We start from the raw sequence: 21,347 nt of genomic DNA, 5'->3' as shown, positions 1-21,347 counted from the left end.
AATTCCACAAACACGTGATCAACAACCAGTTCAACAACCTATTCAAAGTATAGCTCAAACACTTGTTCAATATATTGTTCATATATATGTCAATAACCGGTTCCAAGTTCACTTCATACACATATCCAAGTAGTATCACAAATGACTCTCCAATTGACCCCTCAAATACCTATTCAACAACCTACATAAGCTATCCCTCAGGCATCTTCTTATCAAACTAGTCCTACTTTCTAGTCTACAACACAGATTCCTATCGAATAACCTAGTATAGGGATAATGCAAACATCGTATCAAGGTCAATATTTTCAAAGCCAACCTTTATAGGCTCAATTCTTCCAAGGCCAGCCTGTTCAAAGTCAAATTTTTCAAGGTCAACCTTTGCAAAGTCAACCTGTAGAGGGGAAATATTTACTTGGGTCAAATCATTCAAAGTCCACCTTTCCAGAGTCAACCATACCCTGGTCATACTTTTCAAATTTTGTTTCACCCACATCCTGGTATGACTCATCCTGGTTACTCTGGAGGAATTCAAATACCAATGACACAATTTATTCCAGGATACCTTGGGTATCATCATTTAGGCATTGGACTTAACCCTTAGGTTTATTAAAATCAACAACAAGACTTCAACCAACATTTATGTCCATCGCAACCTTTGATTTTCCAGATTTAACCCGACATTATGACCTATCATCTTTAGTGTGCATATAATTCATTGATCAATGATTCTATCATATTATGCCTTTTCTAAAGAACTTTAATGGGTTTGGAAATAAAATTGTATATTGATTTACCACGTGATTCTTTCCATAATTTCAAATCTTTAGCGACAACATTTTTGACACATTTTCAGCTACCAATTCAATATGACACTGTTAATAAACTATTGAATTCCCTAAAACAATCAACATCTACTTACATTTTAGATCATATACATGAATGGAGATGTAGGGGTCATTTAGTCAAGGTTTTACTCCAAATCAAATTTATGCTGATATTACCGAGTATGTTGCTAAAGGAGGTATTGTAATGGAAGATCAAGTAATTTCTTGTGCCTAGTACCTAGACTTAGTCTATACACAATCCGGAACCTTGTATAAGAAAACCCCAAACATACCTCACCCATCAATCTCGGATCAACCAGAGTCAACTCCTATAGGATCTCACACCATTTATGGTGTAATTAGTTATGTCATCCATCATTCTAAGGGTAAAAAGAATAATTATAAAAACACTCAAACTTTGGCTATACAATATTGAGCTAATGAAAACCTTTCTCCAGAAACTACTTCTGAAATTAATGTCATAGAATCATATACTAGAAAGAATCAACCATTTGGAGGTAAAAAGAAGGGGAAAGGTAAAACAAAACAGAATGCTTCTTAGAAAGAGAAACCAAATAAAAATGAACCTATAAAGAGAAAAATAAACCTCTTTATCCTTGTCTAATATGTAATGAAGATAATTATCCGAAGGAATTCCCACATCGGGTAGAGGTTACCAAATTCATAAAAGGTTCTCCAACTACTATTGTTTTGAAGGATCTTTTTCCTTCTCAAGATAGTAAAATGGTTTCACATAATCCATATTCTTCTTCCACATTGGAAGATATCATGATGATATCTTTGCAAGTTATGGTAGCAACAAGATCAAAAAATTATGGATCTAAAGGTCTTGCAGTAAATGGAAACGATGTTATTCCATCTAGTGATCCTTCCACTTCAATTCCTCCTCCTTCTAAACCATTACATATTGAGAAACCAAACACTGACATGATGATTTGAGTGCCTCCCAAAGGTTTTTCTCAAAAATAATCTTTCAACCCACATGTTGGAGTTGCTCAGAACTACAATATTGTTGAAGATCTAGCAATGTCTCCTTTAGCAATGTCAGCTTTTGAAGTGCTGCAAACATGTCCAACACAAATAAGTCACTTTCGTTAGCTATTGGAGCAATTGATCCTCATGATTCTAATCTTATCATATTTGATCTTGAAAGTCATATACCTATACTCCCACATCAATTGGAATTCCAAATACCAGTTTTTATCAAAACAAAATGAGTGTTTCACACAGTTATTGATGAAGGAGCCTCTATGTGTATCATATCTTTTGGCCATTGGAAAGATTCAGGTTCTCAAACTATCAATAAATATCCTACCACTTTGGAAGCATTTGATAGAAGAGATTTTCATCCTTACGGGATCTTAAATGATATACCCATAGAGTTAGAAGGTGATATGGTCTCAATGGAAGTTGAAGTTGTTGATTCGCAGCTTGATTACAACCTTTTAATCAAACGATGTTGGACCTATGCTATGTTTGCAGTGGCCTAATCACTTTTCTGCATGACACTATTTCCTCATCAAGGGATAATAGTAAAAGTAGACCAACTATCTCCCTATAGTTCTGATCCTAACTCTACAGGTAGTGTACCTTTTGTGGGGAAAGAGATTACTCTTGATGAGGATATTGTTGTTGGTTTGCTTAAGTATTCATCATTGATGGAAAATTTTGCAGTTCCTCCACCAAAGTTTCCTTCTAATGTTTCCCAGGTTTACATGATCTCATCAAGCACTATGGAATCTTTTGATCCTTGTATTGTGCCTTTAGAATATGAATTGACCTTGTATAGCAACGAGATGCCTTTAATTCCACTTGAATTGGATTATCTGGTAGTTCAAACATTTTCTGATCCACTTGTTAGCACCTAAAGCTGCCCTAGGCTAAAGGAAGGAAAAATTCAGGGTAACCACAAACCACGCTCAGTCTGGTAGCTAGCCCTACCAGAACAGGAGAGGGCTCTCTCCAAGTCACGCTCAGTGAATAGATAAATGAAACGGTCTGAGATGACTTACAGTGAAATATTGATCTTAGGCTAGTAAGTGAATATGGATACAAGAAACAATTTTTATGAATGATCGAGCTTCTGGGATGGTATGGGACCAACGGTTAGCAAAGAACAGAGAATTTAATACAAAGGCACAGATTACTTCGTCAGGCAAGACATGCAGAAAATGTAGCAATTTAGTTCGAAATAATGCGGAATGGAGAGATTGCTTAGGAGAGTGAAAAGGGCATAAGAACATGAATCCTTTTCAACAGAAGAAGAACACTGAACATGAAATTTTCCCACAGGTGGAGCAATAAAATTGAATTATACCTTATCTAACTCAGAAAATTTCACTGGAAATGAACATGAATTGAACTATGAAACATAACGAAATACATATGAAACATAAGAGACACATTTGATACACTCACAACCACATGAATCTCATGAAATAGAGCTGCTGCCTTTCATTAATTCTCTGTCAAAAATATACAGTGAAGAAACAAAGTTTCTTTCCCATAGTCTCCCAGAAGTTACAAGCCAACCAACCCTTTGCAAATGGTTTGCATACAATATATAGAATGTGCCATGAAGAGATATAACGCCCAAGGGTTGGGGAGTTACTCGAATCATTACAAAATGGAGATGAAGAGCCAACCATCAGCTACAGGTGCAGCATTACAAACATGACAAATGGCTTGGGTGACCGTTTGCCTTCCTTCGCCACTTGGATAGAAGCCAATCTGGAGAGAAAATACTTTAAATGCCACCTTAGGTGCCAAAAAATGGAAATGTATATGAGTGGGCCCACTTGGAGAAGTCGCAAATCGAAATTTCGCGAAACGGAGGTAAAATTGGGCTTTTTTCCTGTATGCACCGCGCCATTTTCTGTGTGTGTCATGCCACTTTGGAGCCTGTTTTGAGGCACTTGCATGAGTCCAAAATGTACCCAAGTGTGCTTGTTGGAAATCATATCCTGTCTACTTTCTAACCCAAGTGGAATTTCTGAATTTGGTGCTCATTTTCCTCTCCAAATCTTCGTTCTCCCAAGACTGCTTCTTGTGTGTCAAAATAGGGGCAGAGAGGTCATTTTTTGGGTTTTTTTGACCTCCTGGAGACTCAGATCTTGCCCAAATTTCTTGTCCAAGCACCAGTAGTCGTGATTTTTCATGTTGAATCCAAAAATGCAAACCATTCTTCATTTGGAGCTCCCAATTTTTAGCGCCGCGCCACAGGGAGAAAAAACCTATGTTTTGCCCAAAAATTTGTCATGTGACCAAAATTTCCCCAAATTCCTTGAAATTTGGGCTGGAGGTCCTCTATGAAGTGCTATGTTGTGCCAAAGAAGCTTCAGCCAAGATTCGAAGCCGATCTTTCTCTTTTGCCTCTTTTGCCTCTTTTGTTGCTTTGCTCAATTTTGCCTTCAAGCTCCTTATCCAGGCCTTTACAATCATATTTCGTGCCCTGTAATGATAAACCATCATCCTCAGTATGTTTTTGTCTCTGTCGGCCTTCTCTAGCAGTCTCTCTAGGTGGGTGTTGATCCGATCTAGCTAGGACTCACGGTCATTGTTAATCTCTTGATCCAAGGTAGTGAGTTCGATCCTCCTTTGTTGGGCATCTTGTCGATTCTCACGAATGTTTTGAACCTCCATGATCTCATGTTGGTCCTCAAGCTGCTTGTTTCTCTGCTCCAAATACTTGATGATCCATTTGGCCCTCTCCACCTTCTTCTTCTTATGCCACTATTCTCCAACATTTGGTATGCCTGTTGCCACTGAGATAGTTTCGGGTGTCAATGTGAAGGTGACCCCGGCCAAGATAAACTGACCTCCATGTAGGTGAAGCACAAAAAGACGGGCCAAATCATGATGAACTCTAACATTAGCCACCCTTTGACAAAATTCAAAACATGCTAGGTGCTGGAAACATGACATGGCAAGAGGGCATATTTGTATTTCAGTGAGGGTAGTGGGCTCATCCCTAACATGTTCGCCACTCTTGTGATGTCTCCTGGGAGCCTGCTCTTCCGAGGATGAGTCACTTTGTGTCTCCATCTCATACTCTGATGAATGCTGTGATGCCATGGCTGCTGTGTGTACTGTATTTAGGCTGCCCTTTGATGATGGTGTGAAGCTGGGTGCTTTTGTGATATCTGCCACCAAGGGGAACAATGAAACAAAAGGGAGTATTAGGAGGGGAGTAATGTGATGGGAATAGGGGTTATGGGGAGAAGTTTGTTTAGGGATATGTAGGGGGTTTGGTTATTTGATAGGGTAGGTTTTTGGGGTGTTATGTTGACAAATAAGAGGAGGGGAAAGAGAATAGGGTTTGGTAGTGTTTTAGGGTAGGGATAATAGGAAAAATGAGAAAGGGAGGATAGGGAAAAATGGTAGGTGAGGGAAAAATGGTGGGTGAAAATGGAACCTTGGCCTTAATACCACAATGATGCAACCCTAGCAACAATGGCCTTTGGTGTTTTCTTGTGGTTGATTTTATGAGTTTTGTTGCATTCAAAGATAGCCATAAACCACCATATCATTTATAAACTTTGATGAACAAGTCATGTCATAGAGCCTACCTTGCAAATCTAGGCAAAGAATTAGAAATTTGGAGAAATTTCAATGAATTTGAGGCCTTCTAGCCATGTGCGCTGCGCCTCCCATGTGCGCCGCGCCAGTGTAAATTTACACTGGAAATTTTCTCCCAGTGCGCCGCGCTCTCTATGTGCATCGCGCCTTTTTCCAGGTGACTTTTGGAGGCCTTCCTGGTGTCCAAATTAGGCGCAGGATAGCTCGTTGGAAATTGATTTGAGTCTACTTTCCAACCCAACTGGAATTTTTTAATTTGGAGTTCATTTTCCCTACGAAAGTCAAATCTCCCAAGACTGGTCAAAATGTGCCAAATGAGGATGCCTAAAGGCAGGGTGCTGTTGCAGTCAACTTTTGAATGCCTTCCTCAACTCCAAATTGAGCTCATGATAGCTCTTTGGAAAGATATTTGTGTCTAGTTATCATTTGACTCATCAAGAAAGTCATTTGACTAACCAAGCTAGTAGAAAACTTGATTTTCCCAAGGTCACTTCAAAGGTGCATCAATTCTCCCGAGGCGATTGTATTTTCGACATTTCTCTAAAACCATGACACCTGTGTAAAAAGTGAAGGAGGTTTTCTTCCTTGGAATTTTTTGGACAAAAACCTCTCTCAGGTTTCAAAAATTCATCTTTTATTGCTCAGAAACATCATTTGAGTGAAACCTATCCCGATGTGTGGAACAAGGGATTTGTCGAAATGAAGCGAAATGAAGGGGATAAGCGGCTTCTAAATTCTTGAGAAAATTCTTGGAAGTAGAGAGGGATGTTAAGAAGTAGGGGAAAGTTTAATTTCAAATATTGATTGAGGGGAAGGGGTCCAAAAAGGAAAAACACAGGTCCAACCTAGAAAATTGCCAGGTTGGAGCAAGAAACTAGGGTTTGTGCGAAAATGAAGAATTTGGGGGATCTCAGTGATGGGAAGTGTTTGATAAGGTACTTTAAGGATAGGGGAAGGTGTAAGAACATCAGGATACAAGTTTTGCCGATGATTTGACCGTCCAAGAGAAATTGCCTTCAAAACCCTAGGAGAGGGAAATGACCTCACCTAGGCGCAACTGAAGCATGAACGAGGTGTAAAATGACCCATTGGAACTTGACATGATAATGACAACCCTCTGAATGATGGTACACTCAGCTGAATGGTGACATGGACCGACATTTGGACAAATTTGATAGGAATAAAAGCAAACCCTAGACCTAGTACCTAGTGACCAAATTTTGCTTGAGGACTTACTGAAATGACAAAATTTGACCTTGACACTCTGAGACCGCTTTGTAAGAGCATATTTGATCACTTGAGGAAGGTTGCAAAGACTGACACTAACACCACCACCCTCTAAATTGATTGAGGAATGGGATCAATGATGATTATTCTCAATTGTCTTGGTTAGAACCAATTTCATTTCCCAATCCTTTCGATAATATGTTTCCAACTTATGAAAGTGTTATGGAGATTATGATTTTGGATGAAATTCCATTGGATGACTATCATCATCGTTCATATTTTCTTCCTAACCTTGATAAAATCTAGAATGATTTTTCTACCATATTTTCACCTAATATCATAGATAATCCTGAATGGCCCATGTCTTCTCTTCAATATAAATTTGAAAAGAACTTAGGAAATATATCTACAACTATTTTAATTAATATCTTAGTCAAATTAGGAATTATCAAGAACATTCACATAGGTTATTCATCCTCACTTGAAGAAATTCAAAATGTACAAAGCCCTATTTCAAGAATTTCGTGACATTTTTGGTTGGTATTATGAGGAAATGCTAGGAATTGACTCGAGTATTGTTTTTCACGAAATTCAGACTTACCCAGATGATAAACCTATTAGAAAAATATTATGTCCATTTCATCCATGAAAGGATGTTGTTATCAAAGTTGAGGTTGAAAATCTGCTTAAAGCAAGTTTTATCTTTCATGTTCCCTTGGCTGATTAGGTTTCCGATATTGTTCTTGTTAACAAAAATCAAGGGACCATTAGAGTATGCAAAGATTATAGATATATTAGTGACGCTTGTCCCAAAGACAACTATCACCCCTATATTGAAAAAACCATTCATGATTGTGTTGATAATGAAATATTTTCTTTCATGCAAAAATTTTCTGGATACAACCAAATCAACATACTCCCTGCTGATCAACATAAAACTGCATTCATCTATCCATGGGGGAGTTTTTGTTATTAGAAAATCCCATTTGGATTAAATAATTTAGGCACAACCTTTCAATTGGCGATGTCTTATGCCTTTCATGATATCAAGCATATTGTACAACCCTATTTGGATTATTTACCAGCTCATTCACTAAAACCGGAAGATCATACAACACATTTGAGAGCTATCTTTGTTAGGTTTTTACACTATAATATAAACTTGAATCCTCACAAATGTTTTTTTTGTACAATTTGGTCGATTAATGGGATTTGTTGTTTCAAAGGAACACATCCATGTCGATCCACTTAAGGTAGAGGCTATTCTGAATTTTCCTCCTCCTTCCAAGTTGTGCCAACTCCCAAGTTTGTAAGGGAAAGAAAACTTTTTATGTCGATTCATCTCGAACTATGCTGAGATAACTCAAAGTTTTACTTGACTCTTAAACAAGGGAATCTCATTTACATGGGATGAAGTTTCTCAAAAACATTTTGATGCACTTAAACATTCGCTGACTCATACACCATTGTTGCATGCTTTTGATTATCACCAAGACTACTTTTTGTATTTAGTTGCATCTAATGTCACAGTTTCCATGGTTTTAGTTCAAGAATATGAGTTGAATGATGGACATGTGATATATTGTTTGAGCAGAAATCTTACAAAAAATGAGATAAAATGAGCACATGTGGAGAAATTGGCCTTGGCAACTATTCAATCTGTCTAAATATTTTGTCACTGCATTCTCTTACGTAAAACAATAGTGATTTAAAATTACAACCCTATGGTTTACATTCTTATGAGAAAGTTGCTAGGGGTAAAATATTCTAAATGGATAGTTATCCTGCAAGAAATTGATTTAGAATTCATAAAATCTTAATTGAAGAAATCATTAGTCTTTGCTGAATTGTTATGTGGCTTTACCTATACTAAGACAAAAACCATGGAAGAGGATTCTCTTTCATATGAATCCCTATTTCTTATCAGTACTTTAGAACCTTGGAATGAAGATATTATCATGTATCTTCAAACCTAGACTTTTTGTCCAGAATTGAATCGAACCAACCGTCATCGTATTTGGTACCAATCACAACAATACACTATTGTTAGTGATACACTTTATCATCATGGTGTTGATTCCTTATTCAGATGATGTTTTCTCATAAAGAAGCTGAAAAACCATTGAACGAATTCCATTATGGAGATTGTGGTGGTCATATGTTAGGGTTTTCCACTTCCCAAAAGATCTTGCGTGTTGGGTATTTCTGGCCTTCGATGTTCAAAGATTACATAAATGCATTCTTGAAATGTCACAATTGCCAAATTTACGATCAGAAAATGCATGCAACTCCAACTCCTCTTCACCCAATCATTTTTGTTGGTCCTTTTGCAAAACGGGGCATTGATTTCCTTACATGTAACCCTCACTTGATCGGGGGCATGGGTATAACATAGCGATGGATTATTTTAAGAAATGGGCTGAGGCGATGCCTAAATATATGGATGATGTCAAAATGGTAGTTATTTTCATATTTAATCATCTGATTTCTAGGTTCGGCATTCCACAATCCATCGTCACTGACCATGGTAGCCATTTTCAAATTTTATGATGATCAAACTTACTGCAAAGCTAGGCTTGCATCATGATAGTTCTACTCCATATTACCCATAGAAAAATGGCCGAGTAGAATCCATAAACAAGGTTTTGACTACCATGATTAAATGGATTTTCAGAATTCATTAACGAAATTAGCATCTGATGCTTTTTCCAGCCTTGTGGGCATATCGTACCTCATCAAAAACTTCAACTTGTTTTACTCCCTTCTAGCTAGTTTATGGTTTAGAAGTAGTCTTTCCTATTGAATGTGAAACACCATCATTAAAACTATTAATAAAATTATTACTAGCCACTTCTGTAGAGGAGGAATACTTTTTGTACTTGGCACAATTATATGAGACTTGTTGTGATTCTGCATTAGCTAGTGAGACTCATAAGAAATGAGTTAAGGAAAATTTTGGTCAAAATGTAAATCCTCACTCATATTCAAAAGGTGACCTAGTCTTGGTTTATGATCAAGAGCGCATTAAATTAGGTGTCGATAAATTCAAGCACATGTTGCATGGACCTTATATTGTAAAGCTTGTACTGGCAAAAGGGGCTTATGAGCTAGTTTATTATGATGACATTTCTTTAGGAAATCCCAGAAATGGTCTTTACCTCAAGAAACTCTATACTTAAACTCACTTCATGAATAATTTGTACATTGTTGTAACATATTTTTTGTGTGGAAATTTTAGCATCCCTTTACGACTTTCTACTACTTCTCCTACATATCTTCTGTTACACTTTATTTTCAAATGTTGATGCTCCCTCAAAATTACATTGGCTTTGTTGATGGCACTAGTCTCAAAATTTGTCTTCTGTATCTTGGGCTATTTATTCACCCATTGATGAGTTAGTTTCTATTCATGGAATATGTGTTGGTTGAACAACGAATAACATTGCAGAATATAGTGTAGTTATTGAGCTATTATCTGACACCATTTCATTTGGTATCATGATTAATCATTAGGTTAGATTCTCAACTCATAGTATTACATTTAAATGGTATCTATTTAGTAAGATGTTCCACAATGTTAAAAATGTTTTAGCGGGTTCGTCTCTTGGAAAGAGAATATGATTACATTGAATATCAACACATTCCAAGGCATTTAAAAAGATCAACTGATCCATTGGATAATTATGTGTTAAATCGACATTTGTGACATCTGTAAAAAAGAAAAACAATATCCATCCACATAATGTACAAGATAAATTGAGATAATAATTAGTAGTTTCCATTAGTCAAAATGTTTGTAAAAAGTATGGTTTTACAAAATTTCATCTAAGACATGCGTCCCTATGGGATTTATTATCCAAACATGCCAATACATCAAAAAACAAAATCTAGCCCTATGACTAGCAGCTAAGCATGATGATCATGGTAACAGATGATGGAATGAGCTACTCATCGTAGCAAGCGACTAATCAGTCTAGGAACTCCTATGATATGTCTATGGTAACGGAGAGGCAAATCATCAATCCCAACATCTGGGATATCTAGAGTCAACCTCTCCAAGTTGTGCTCAAGCTCAGTCAAAGCCTTTGCTGCATCAGGGTTATGTACCACAAGAGTTGTTGGTTTCTCACCACGTTTGTCAAATTGACATAGTCCTTCTAGCATCACCAGGTCCACATCTGTGTGATTATTTTGGATAGTTAGTTTTGGATGCCAAAAAACAAAAAAAATGAAAACAAAAAACAACCAAAATGTGAAATTTTTACCTAGCTCACACCACTACATTCCAACAGGAAGTGGGATATCTGGATCACCAGTGTAATCCATTCCTGCATATGGAAAGTCCTCAATCATGATAATCTGACGTTCCAAACATTCAAAGAATTTAGGAGTATATCTCACAGTTGGGCCATCACCAGCTCTATGGTGTGCCATAAATATAACCAAGTTCAGCATATGAGGTGTCACACGGAAACAGTCGACGGTGCGGACACAACCGACCTTCCTAGAAGTCTAAGACTTTCTAATGACAAACAAGAAAAACGAGAGCAATCCTTCTCTAAATATGCATTACAATATGAGAAATCAAGTGTTTAGCTCTTACCTCTAACCCAACGCTGTTGTAGTAGTTCAGCTTCGTTGATCCGGATGAGCTCCTCCTTCTCTTCGAAACCTGCATTCACCAATAGTCAAACAATTAAATAGCACCTGATTATAACATAAAATAAAACATATTTAACATATAGACCAAGGAGTATATGAAACAACTCATAAATAACAAGTTATTGAGAAGAATGGACTAATTTGTATTAAAGGTAACAAAAGGAACCATTACAACCTGAGCCTTGGTGTTGTGCAAGCTCCTCCCAGGGTCCACAAGAGTCCTCCTTTACTCTGATCAGCTCACCCACCTCCCAATGGAAACAAGTAAAGATGGTAATCTCTCCTCACAAGCTTTCACAAGGAAGTCCTAATTCCAGCAGCATCTACCCTTAGGAATGTTCAGCTTTCAACCTCCCCTCCCTCTAGCCCAATGCCTATATTTATAGTGTTCTAGAGGAAGTTAATTAGCTCCACCATGGATGGGATAAGCCCCTCTTTCAATGGGATAGGCTCCCCTCTTCATGGGATAAGTTCCTCTTTCTTTGGGTACATGAACCATCTGGAGGCGCTTCATACACGTCAAACAAGCTTCTAGAAGGCTCTAGAAATGACCACAAGTAACTTTTTTAAGATGAAACTCGCGCCTTTTGACCTTTACAGGGGTATGCACCCACCCCTTTACATACAGAGCGTACAAGTACGCAGGTATTGTGAACTTGGGTTGCGTACACGCAGGTAAGGCTAAGAGAAACTGCGTACCAGAGATAATTGACTTTAAATGACTTTTCTCTTCCTTTTGGAGTTTGACATGCAGAGCAGAGGCATGAGACTTGCCAAGGAGGATAGTATGAGAGTGGATGGAGCCATACTAACTGCAAATAGTCATGGTGACATTTTTTAGTGTAACAGATTGCCCCCTAAAGTACGAAGCCTGTAGTAGATTAGGGTTTCATATGATCTAGGAAGGGTGAAGTACTTTATCATTTCAAGGAGTATCTTGCAGAGAGCCTGGTCAGAACCTGCAAATATTCAACACAAAATACATATATAAGATGATATCATCGCTGAGGTAGGCATTCCCATACTCAGATTGAAAACTTTAACTAACAATCTAACTACTGCTCTGATACAAGAATGATTTTGCAGTACATCACAATCATAGACTTTTGTAGACACAGTATGGACGCAGCCATCTGTTTATGATAAGTCTATTATATAATGAATACAAAACTCCTCGCAGCCTGGATGGTGGGAACTAGATCCAGGGTCTTCATTTCTACTTCCCGAATTGGTACGATTCTATCCATGCGAATAAATGAGTTGATGTCGAGCATGGTAGAAACCACTTGATTACCTGTCAATGATGTAAACTGTTAACAAGTGTGAGAGAGACCACCAGTGATGTCAATGGTTCTCAAAGTACCCAGTACAATCCATGAAATGTGAATGAATGGGTTGATGTTGAACACGCCACGGAATCCCTTGATCGAAAGTCAATGATGTAAACTGTCGTCAAAGGCGAGAAACCTGCCATTGATGCATGCAGACTTCAAGGTACTGACGATTTCTAAGTCATCTTTCTAGATAATGTGTTGATGTCGATAGAAAGCGACCCATTGCAGGCAAGCCCACAACACGAAATCATTGTTCAAGTTGAAGAAATGTTGCTGTAAGGACTGACTCAGGGATGGTCAAATGGATGACATGTGTTTTGCATATGAATGGTTTATTTGCAGAGACCTCTTGAACACATAACGACACGACAGATGGCTTGGTGACGATTGACCCAAAGTTAATACCCAAAACGGTTGAAGACTTTCAAAGAGGTTTGATCAACTTTAAGGCAAAGGATTTCCCAACCCAGGTGAATGAAAAAGTGTCGTGTTCAAGAGCGATGATAACGTTCTTCTGTAGCAAAGGATAACAAATAGGTTCATTCTTCTCTCTTTTCCCCCACCATTTCTGGCAAGTAACTCTTTATTTTTTACAAGCTTGAGGAGGATGACATATGCTTGATTATAAGCTCATCCTTCAGATGAGTCCAACTTAGTTTAGATTCGGACCCTAAGAAGGAGTGGTCCGTTCCTGTTTGTAATCGAACAGGTCCTTTACTGTGAAGTTTTAATGAGTCCAGTATAGGAGAAACTCGGCGTTTTTCAATTTTAGAGAGTCTGAAAAAACTAAAGAAGACTCCAGGGTTGAACTTTTTCGCAAGTTTGTGTCTCCCAAGCCCGAAAAAGTATAAAATGATACCTGAGAGAACCGCTTGATCTTTACGACCAAGGAGTACTTTCATGATTAGTGTCTTTGACCTGAAAAGTAAAAAGCGATCAAAGACACGTCGTTTTATTTCCAATATCGAATTTGAAAAGACAAAAATCCGGCAATCTTTTCGTGTTTTTTACGGTCAGAAAAGGGCTACAAGAGGACCGTCTTTTAATTCCATTTTAATGAGTGTAAAAGAAATGCTCGGCAATCTTTTCATGTTTTAGGAGTCAGAAAAGGGCTTAAAAGATGACTCCAAGGTGTCACTTTTTCGTAAGTTTTAACGAGTTCGAAAAAGGGATAAAAATGTACTCATGGTTTTCACTTTTTCGTAAGTTTTAATGATTTCGAAAAAATGATAAAAATGTACTCATATGGCCGACTTTCAATTTAATTTACGATCAGGAAAAGATGGAAAGAACTCGGCATTTTCATTTGTTTTACGAGAATGAAAGATAGCAAAATAATCTCGGCATTTTCATGAGTTTAACAAGTCTTGAAAATAACTGAAATTGACTCGAGATAGGTTTCATTTTTACAAAAGCTTGAAATAGAGAAAAACTATGCTTCAAAGTAGTTTCATTTTTTAACAAGCTTGAAACAGAGAGAAAACTGTGCTTGATGCCCCCTAAGCATAACTGCTAGAGCGCATGCCCCCCAGCTTCATTTCATTCAATCAGTTGGATGAAATGAAGGTTGAGTTACGAGATCATTTAAAAAACTGGACCTAAAACAAAAACTGAAATAACTAACCTAAATATACAACTTAACATCTATGAGATCTAGTCAAACTCTCGACTCAATTAGAGGAGGATTTGTTTCATTTTTTAACGAGCTTGACACAGGAAAAGAACTATGCTCAGATCCAGTTTCATGTTTACACAAGCTTGAAACGAAAAACTATGCTTGTTATAAGTTCACATGCCCCCAGCATAATGACGCAAAACGAGGTACACGCCCCCCAAGCTTTATTGCATTCAATGAGGTGGATGGAATGAAGCTTTACTTTCAAGATCTTGGAAAGATTTGTGGGAGTTGTTTCATTTTTTAGTGAGGTTGACATAAGAAAAGAACTATCCTCAAAACCCTTGTTTCATTTTTTAAACGAGCTTGACACAAGATAAGGAACTATGCTCATAACTACTCTCTACAATCTACCTAACAAAAACTCTACTTTAAAAACCTTGATTCATTTTTTAACGAGCTTGACACAAGACAGGGAACTATGCTCTAAAATACTTGATTCATTTTTTAATGAGCTTGACACAAGACAAGGAACTATGCTCATGACTACTCTCTACAATCTACCTACTTAACCTACCCTTGTTTCATTTTTTAAAGAGCTTGACACAAGACAAGGAACTATGCTCAAGACTCCTTGTTTCATTTTTTAACGAGCTTGACACAAGACAAGGAACCATGCTCAAAAAGTTCGCATGCCCCCAGTATAATGATGCAAAGCGAGGTACATGCCCCCCAGGTTTCATTGCATTCAACCAGATGGATGGAATGAAGGTTAACTTTCGAAATCTTGGAAAGACTCGTGGGATTTGCTTCATTTTTTAAGGAGGTTGACACAAGAAAAGAACTATCCTCATACCTGATTCATTTTTTAACGAGGTTGACTCAGTAACAGGAACTATCCTCACGCCCTACTTTCTAACTATCTATATATCCTAAAACCTACCTGATTCATTTTTTAATGAGCTTGACTCAGTAAAAGAACTATCCTCATGCTAGCCTATTTCATTTTTTAACGAGGTTGATACAGGAAAAAACTATCCTCGCACACACTGATTCATTTTTTAACAAGGTTGACACAGTAAAAGGAACTTTCCTCACCCCATTGATCATGGCTTCCAACTGGAAGAAAGACATGTCAATGGACACACCTTGATCATGGCTTCCAAGAGGTCTTCTTCAGAAGGAAGAATACTCCTCTAGAAGGAACACATGTCAAGGGACTCAAAAGGGATAAGAACATCGGGTTCAAATAATCCCATAGAGTTCTCCATGTCAATTACTGGATCTAAATCAAAGGAAGATGAGAAAACAGTGAGAGGATCACTTACATCGGTAACCGAAAACATGGGACCATTTGCCACATAATTAACCCGTGGCAGGGTAGATACCACTTTAGAATCAGGAACATTTAGGGGTGTCATATTATTGGTAGTTGAGACAAGACTAGGGAACGAAAGCTAGTCTACAGTCACAATATTGCCATTGTGAGGGAAAGACATCACGCGAAAAAGTGTCGATACGACAACTTTCATTGCATAAACATAGTCTCGCCCAAGGAGTAAATTGAAATCCAAGGGACCTCGAACTACCATAAGATCAATACAGACAGTTTTACCTTCCAAGGTAATAGAAAACTTAGGAAGGATCCCTAAAGGTTCACTAATGGTTCTGTTAAAAGCTTTCAGATTCTGTGTAATAGGCGCAAGCTGAGGGGAACCCAAAGCTTTCCAAACAGTTGAGGATAAAATACTAACAGAAGCACCTTCATCTACCTGAGTACGATGTATGTCCCTACCACCAGCCTTGACAATGATTTGGAAAGGGATGGAGGAAGGAAGACGAGGTTTTGTCAGTCTATTCCAATCAAAGGAAAAGACCTTAGTACTTGGAGGGGGTTCTGTAGAAACAGGTGAAATGCCCCCCGACATAGAAGAATCTGATGTAACAAGAAGAACCTGAGCGGTATGAAGTTCACTCTCTAAAGGGAAAGTGGGATCGACCGAATGTGAAATTGAATCGACCACTTGATCAACTAATGGATCATCAACCTGAGTGACATGAGTTTCACTCTCCAATGGAAGAGTGTGATCGATTGTACTTGAAACTAGATCAATCACTCCGTCAGTTGACGGTAGGTTGGGAGAAAGCTTACGGTAACCAGTTGGAAATTCTTGCTGTGGAACAGTAAGGTTTTCCAACAATTTTGAGGCTTCATCCATGTGAGGGAAAATGTGAGTTTGATGACTCCCTTTGCATAACTTACAAGGAAACCTAACTTTACCCTTTTTCCCAGGAACCTGACTATCACTGGTTGATGGATCAATGGAAAGTTGATGAGATTTTTCTGACCATACTTCCAAGACTTTTGGAATACCAGGACAATTGACAAGGAAGTGGTCACCCTTACAAAGCCTGCAAGGGTATTTGGGTTTACGATGCATGTCGGAATTTTCCTCAACACAACTAACACTTACAGTCATGGTTGGTTGGTTGACTTCTTTCTTATCTTGCTTCTTCTTCTTCTTCTTCTTCTTCCCTTTCTTCTTATTCTTAGACACCTGGTTACTAGCGTCAAGGCTTTTACCAAGCGAAGAGGAAGAAATGGAGGAAGAAAAATTAGGCGAAGAAGGTAAAGGGTAAACAGAAGGTTGGTGATGTTGAGATGGTGAACTTTGTTGAGGTGAAGCATCCGGGTGAGGTGGAACAACTGGAGTATTTTGGGCCAACGAAGTTGAAAATAACCATATCGGTAAACCTATTGTAAATCCAGGTAATGACAAAGTAGCCATATAAGGAGGACCAACATTTCCAAAGAAAGGAAAAGTACTAGGATCCTCGTTAGGAGGGGTTCCTAGGTTGATAAATTCCGGAACGTTTTCCATTATATTCAACTTCAGTGAATTTTATTAACAATTTAAAACTAAAATTAACAATTCACAATTCACACCTAACAATTAAAATTCACAAATCACACCTATGGTCTCTAAAAGTAAAAACAAACAAATTAACACGCGCTATCAAATAGAGGAGTCAAACCACACACAAACAGTAACCTTTCAGACCGAAAACACTAGTTGGTGATGAAGCCCAACATCGTAGATTTCAGTACAGAAGTGGCGGGTGGAACAGTTACCCCGGCAACCTGCTTAATGAATAGACTAGACCAAGTTCCTCCACTTTAACCGTCTCGAGTGAAGTGAACCCCCCAAAAAATCCAAGTGAGTCTAGCCGATGTCTGCTCCAGGTACAGTGGGATCTTCCCTCCACCGTCACCTCGGGTAGAATCCTAAAGATAATGGTCACTAAGGCTACCAACAATAACAAATACACCTGGGGGAACAGTCTACGCTCCGACAGCACGCAAGGGCAGAGTATCAAGTTCAATCCCCTTGCCGGCTCCTTGACAATAATCCAAGGTTTACCGACAAGTGACCCCTGGCTCCTCGACAATGGTTAATCCGAGGTTTACCGTTTGTAATACGTGCGTGTCTGGCGTCGTTCCCAACGAGGGAGGATTGATCCCCTCACTGGTTCGGACACGAGCTCGTGCTTCTCCTTTAAGAGGAGCTTTCCCAGAGTATAAATGAAACAGCTGGATTTAATCTACCACAAGATAAGCTACTTGTTTGGTTTTGCTGTCTTGGAGAGTTAATTACTCTCCTACTCCAAGACACTAGCCTGATCTATATTGGTGTTTCAGAGCCCTAGAAAATAAAAATATTACTAGATGAATTTTAATTAAACGTTGTGTTATTTAGGCTGTTATTACTCAAAGGGGTAAATGGATACGAAACCAATGGTGTTATGACCCGACTCAACTGAATGCAATCGAATATGATAATGTAATCTTTTCAATTCGATGAATCCTAACTAAAGTACGGAGAGAGTTTCCATTCACTTCCAACAATGCAAAAAATTGATGCACTAATTTTATCAAGAAAAACTAATGCAAATCAATTCCCAAATAGTTTTTATTTTTATTTTTTATTTTTGTGTAAATTCAAATCAAAGAAAACTGATCTAAATCTACTATTGATTTTTCATAATGTAAACTATGCAATTGTAATCTATGCACAATTCACTTGAAAAGTATGCAAATGTAATCTATGCACATTTTTCATTCATATTCTGAAAATGAGAATTCTAATTATGCAAATGTGATCTATGCAAAAGAATTCTCAAACACAAGATGATTCTAATGTAATTTAAGAACCAATTAAGTGTAAGTCGAGAAAATTGGGCGAGAGTTCCAAAGATCAAAAATAAAAACACTCAAAGGCGATTAACACTCATACACAATTTAGTCCCCCCCGGCGAATGAGGGGGAAATTTTTTTGCAAAAACAAAAGCAAAAAGATGCAAAATTGTGAAAGGACTGAGAGAAACCTCCAAGTAATGACCAAAGGAAAACAAATCAAGAATTTCTCAAAAAGAGACTCAAAACACCCAATTGATGAAAGCTTAGAGCAGGAATGCCAATGAAACAAGCCTAGATGAGAACTTTTGACAGGTAACCAGTGGATCTGGGCAGCAAAAAACAAATTATAAACAAAATCTAAGAGGCAAAAAGGAAAAATTGAAATTTTCTCAAATTTGACAGGGGTACGCAGGTGAGATGTTTACACAGGTGTGGGTACGCTCTATGCACAAAGCTGCAGTGCGTACAGGTACGCACTGTGCCTAACTCAGGGGCTGCGTACTGCTGGCAAAACTAAGAAAAATGAAAATCTAATTTAACCCTAAGCTAACCCACCCAAATACACAGTCAGACAGCCAAAAACTAGAAAACAATCGACTTTTCTCAGATCAAAATATCAAATAAAAAAGAACTCAAACACATTCATGGAATCCCCAGCGGAGTCGCCATTTTGTCACACGGAAACAGTCGACGGTGCAGACACAACCAACCTTCCTAGAAGTCTAAGACTTTCTAATGACAAACAAGACAAACGAGAGCAATCCTTCTCTAAATATGCATTACAATATGAGAAATCAAGTGTTTAGCTCTTACCTCTAACCCAACGCTGTTGTAGTAGTTCAACTTCGTTGATCCGGATGAGCTCCTCCTTCTCTTCGAAACCTGCATTCACCAACAGTCAAACAATTAAATAGCACCTGATTATAACATAAAATAAAACATATTTAACATATAGACCAAGGAGTATATGAAACAACTCATAAATAACAAGTTATTGAGAAGAATGGACTAATTTGTATTAAAGGTAACAAAAGGAACCATTACAACCTGAGCCTTGGTGTTGTGCAAGCTCCTCCCAGGGTCCACAAGAGTCCTCCTTTACTCTGATCAGCTCACCCACCTCCCAATGGAAACAAGTAAAGATGGTAATCTCTCCTCACAAGCTTTCACAAGGAAGTCCTAATTCCAGCAGCATCTACCCTTAGGAATGTTCAGCTTTCAACCTCCCCTCCCTCTGGCCCAATGCCTGTATTTATAGTGTTCTAGAGGAAGTTAATTAGCTCCACCATGGATGGGATAAGCCCCTCTTTCAATGGGATAGGCTCCCCTCTTCATGGGATAAGTTCCTCTTTCTTTGGGTACATGAACCATCTGGAGGTGCTTCATACACGTCAAACAAGCTTCTAGAAGGCTCTAGAAATGACCACAAGTAACTTTTTTAAGATGAAACTCGCGCCTTTTGACCTTTACAGGGGTACGCACCCACCCCTTTACATACAGAGTGTACAAGTACGCAGGTATTGTGAACTTGGGTTGCGTACACGCAGGTAAGGCTAAGAGAAACTGCGTACCAGAGATAATTGACTTTAAATGACTTTTCTCTTCTTTTTGGAGTTTGACATGCAGAGCAGAGGCATGAGACTTGCCAAGGAGGATAGTATGACAGTGGATGGAGCCATACTAACTGCAAATAGTCATGGTGACATTTTTTAGTGTAACATGAGGATCTCATAGTCCTCCTGCATATATGGATACCTATGTGGCAAGAAGTGGGATCCTCTCTAGAGCGAATGAGATCACAATGGCACCATACCCAAAGTTTTTGAGTTTGCGAGTTTTCACTCTAGTTAGTTTCCCTTTGAGATTGGTAGTAATCCCTTCACACCAATTGAGTATGGTAGGCTGCGAGCACTTTACAGAAATAAGAATTTGAGCCTTGGTGAGTAAATGAAGTGTTGCAATGCCACACACTCGTGCAATGGTAAAAGAAATAGTCCTGAAAGGGAGACAGTCAATGGTTTTGATGTCAATTCATCCGTCTTTGAGATCGACCCCTGGAAAATAATGTTGCAGTAGGTAAGTGGAAATTGTTCTGCCACCTCATATTTTTCGATACAAAGAAAAGTCAAATCCACGGCGTGATAGTCCAGTCAAGAAATGTATGTCATATGCATCTATGGTGAGTCTATGGTTCCAATCTGAAAGAACTCTTCGTGGACATTCCATGTTCTCACCATCAATGCTAGAAAAATCTAACCGAGCCTTCATGTATAGGATCACTAAAAATTTGTATAAACCACAATCTCTCAAAGCCTGTAGTGTTTATGGATGATTCAAATCTACTACATCTTGATATTAGTGTTCTCTCTCTATCCACTCCATTTTGTAAATCGAAACCTTGCAAATAAACATGCAGGATCATTAGAAAAAATTGTGTTAATTTTTGCAAAACAATTTGGGTGTTTTATCTAAGTTTTTCAAATCCCTCGACATTGCTCATGATCGTCTTTTACAAACAATGTAGATTTGTGTGGTTCTAGCCTGGAAAACAAAAAAAATCTTGATTTTTAGTGTAAAAAATCACGTCGGTGTGTGCAGACCTGATGAGGAGCCACTGCGCACACCAAGGGTGATTTTAAAGTTCATAAATCCCCCACCAAAAAATCCTAAATTCATGGTGAAAATAAAAAGAAATCAATCAAAACTAAGATAACAAAAATATCTCTTACCTAGAGAAAGTGTTTCATGATTTGGTACACCAATTTGGTCAGAATCTACCACTGAAATTTTTGGTGAAAAATGCACTCAATGACTCTCAAATGGTAAAAACATAAATCATAAAATATTTTTTACTTTTTGGACTTTTATAAGCTTTTCAGGCCCATTAA

This window comes from Pinus tabuliformis, chromosome 1_2 (genome assembly GCF_031772625.1).
Source record: "Pinus tabuliformis cultivar Carrire ecotype Pingquan chromosome 1_2, CPIR1, whole genome shotgun sequence".
Taxonomy (NCBI): Eukaryota; Viridiplantae; Streptophyta; class Pinopsida; order Pinales; family Pinaceae; genus Pinus; species Pinus tabuliformis.
The sequence above is the reverse complement of the archived record's forward strand: the minus strand, read 5'-3'. Positions refer to the sequence as shown.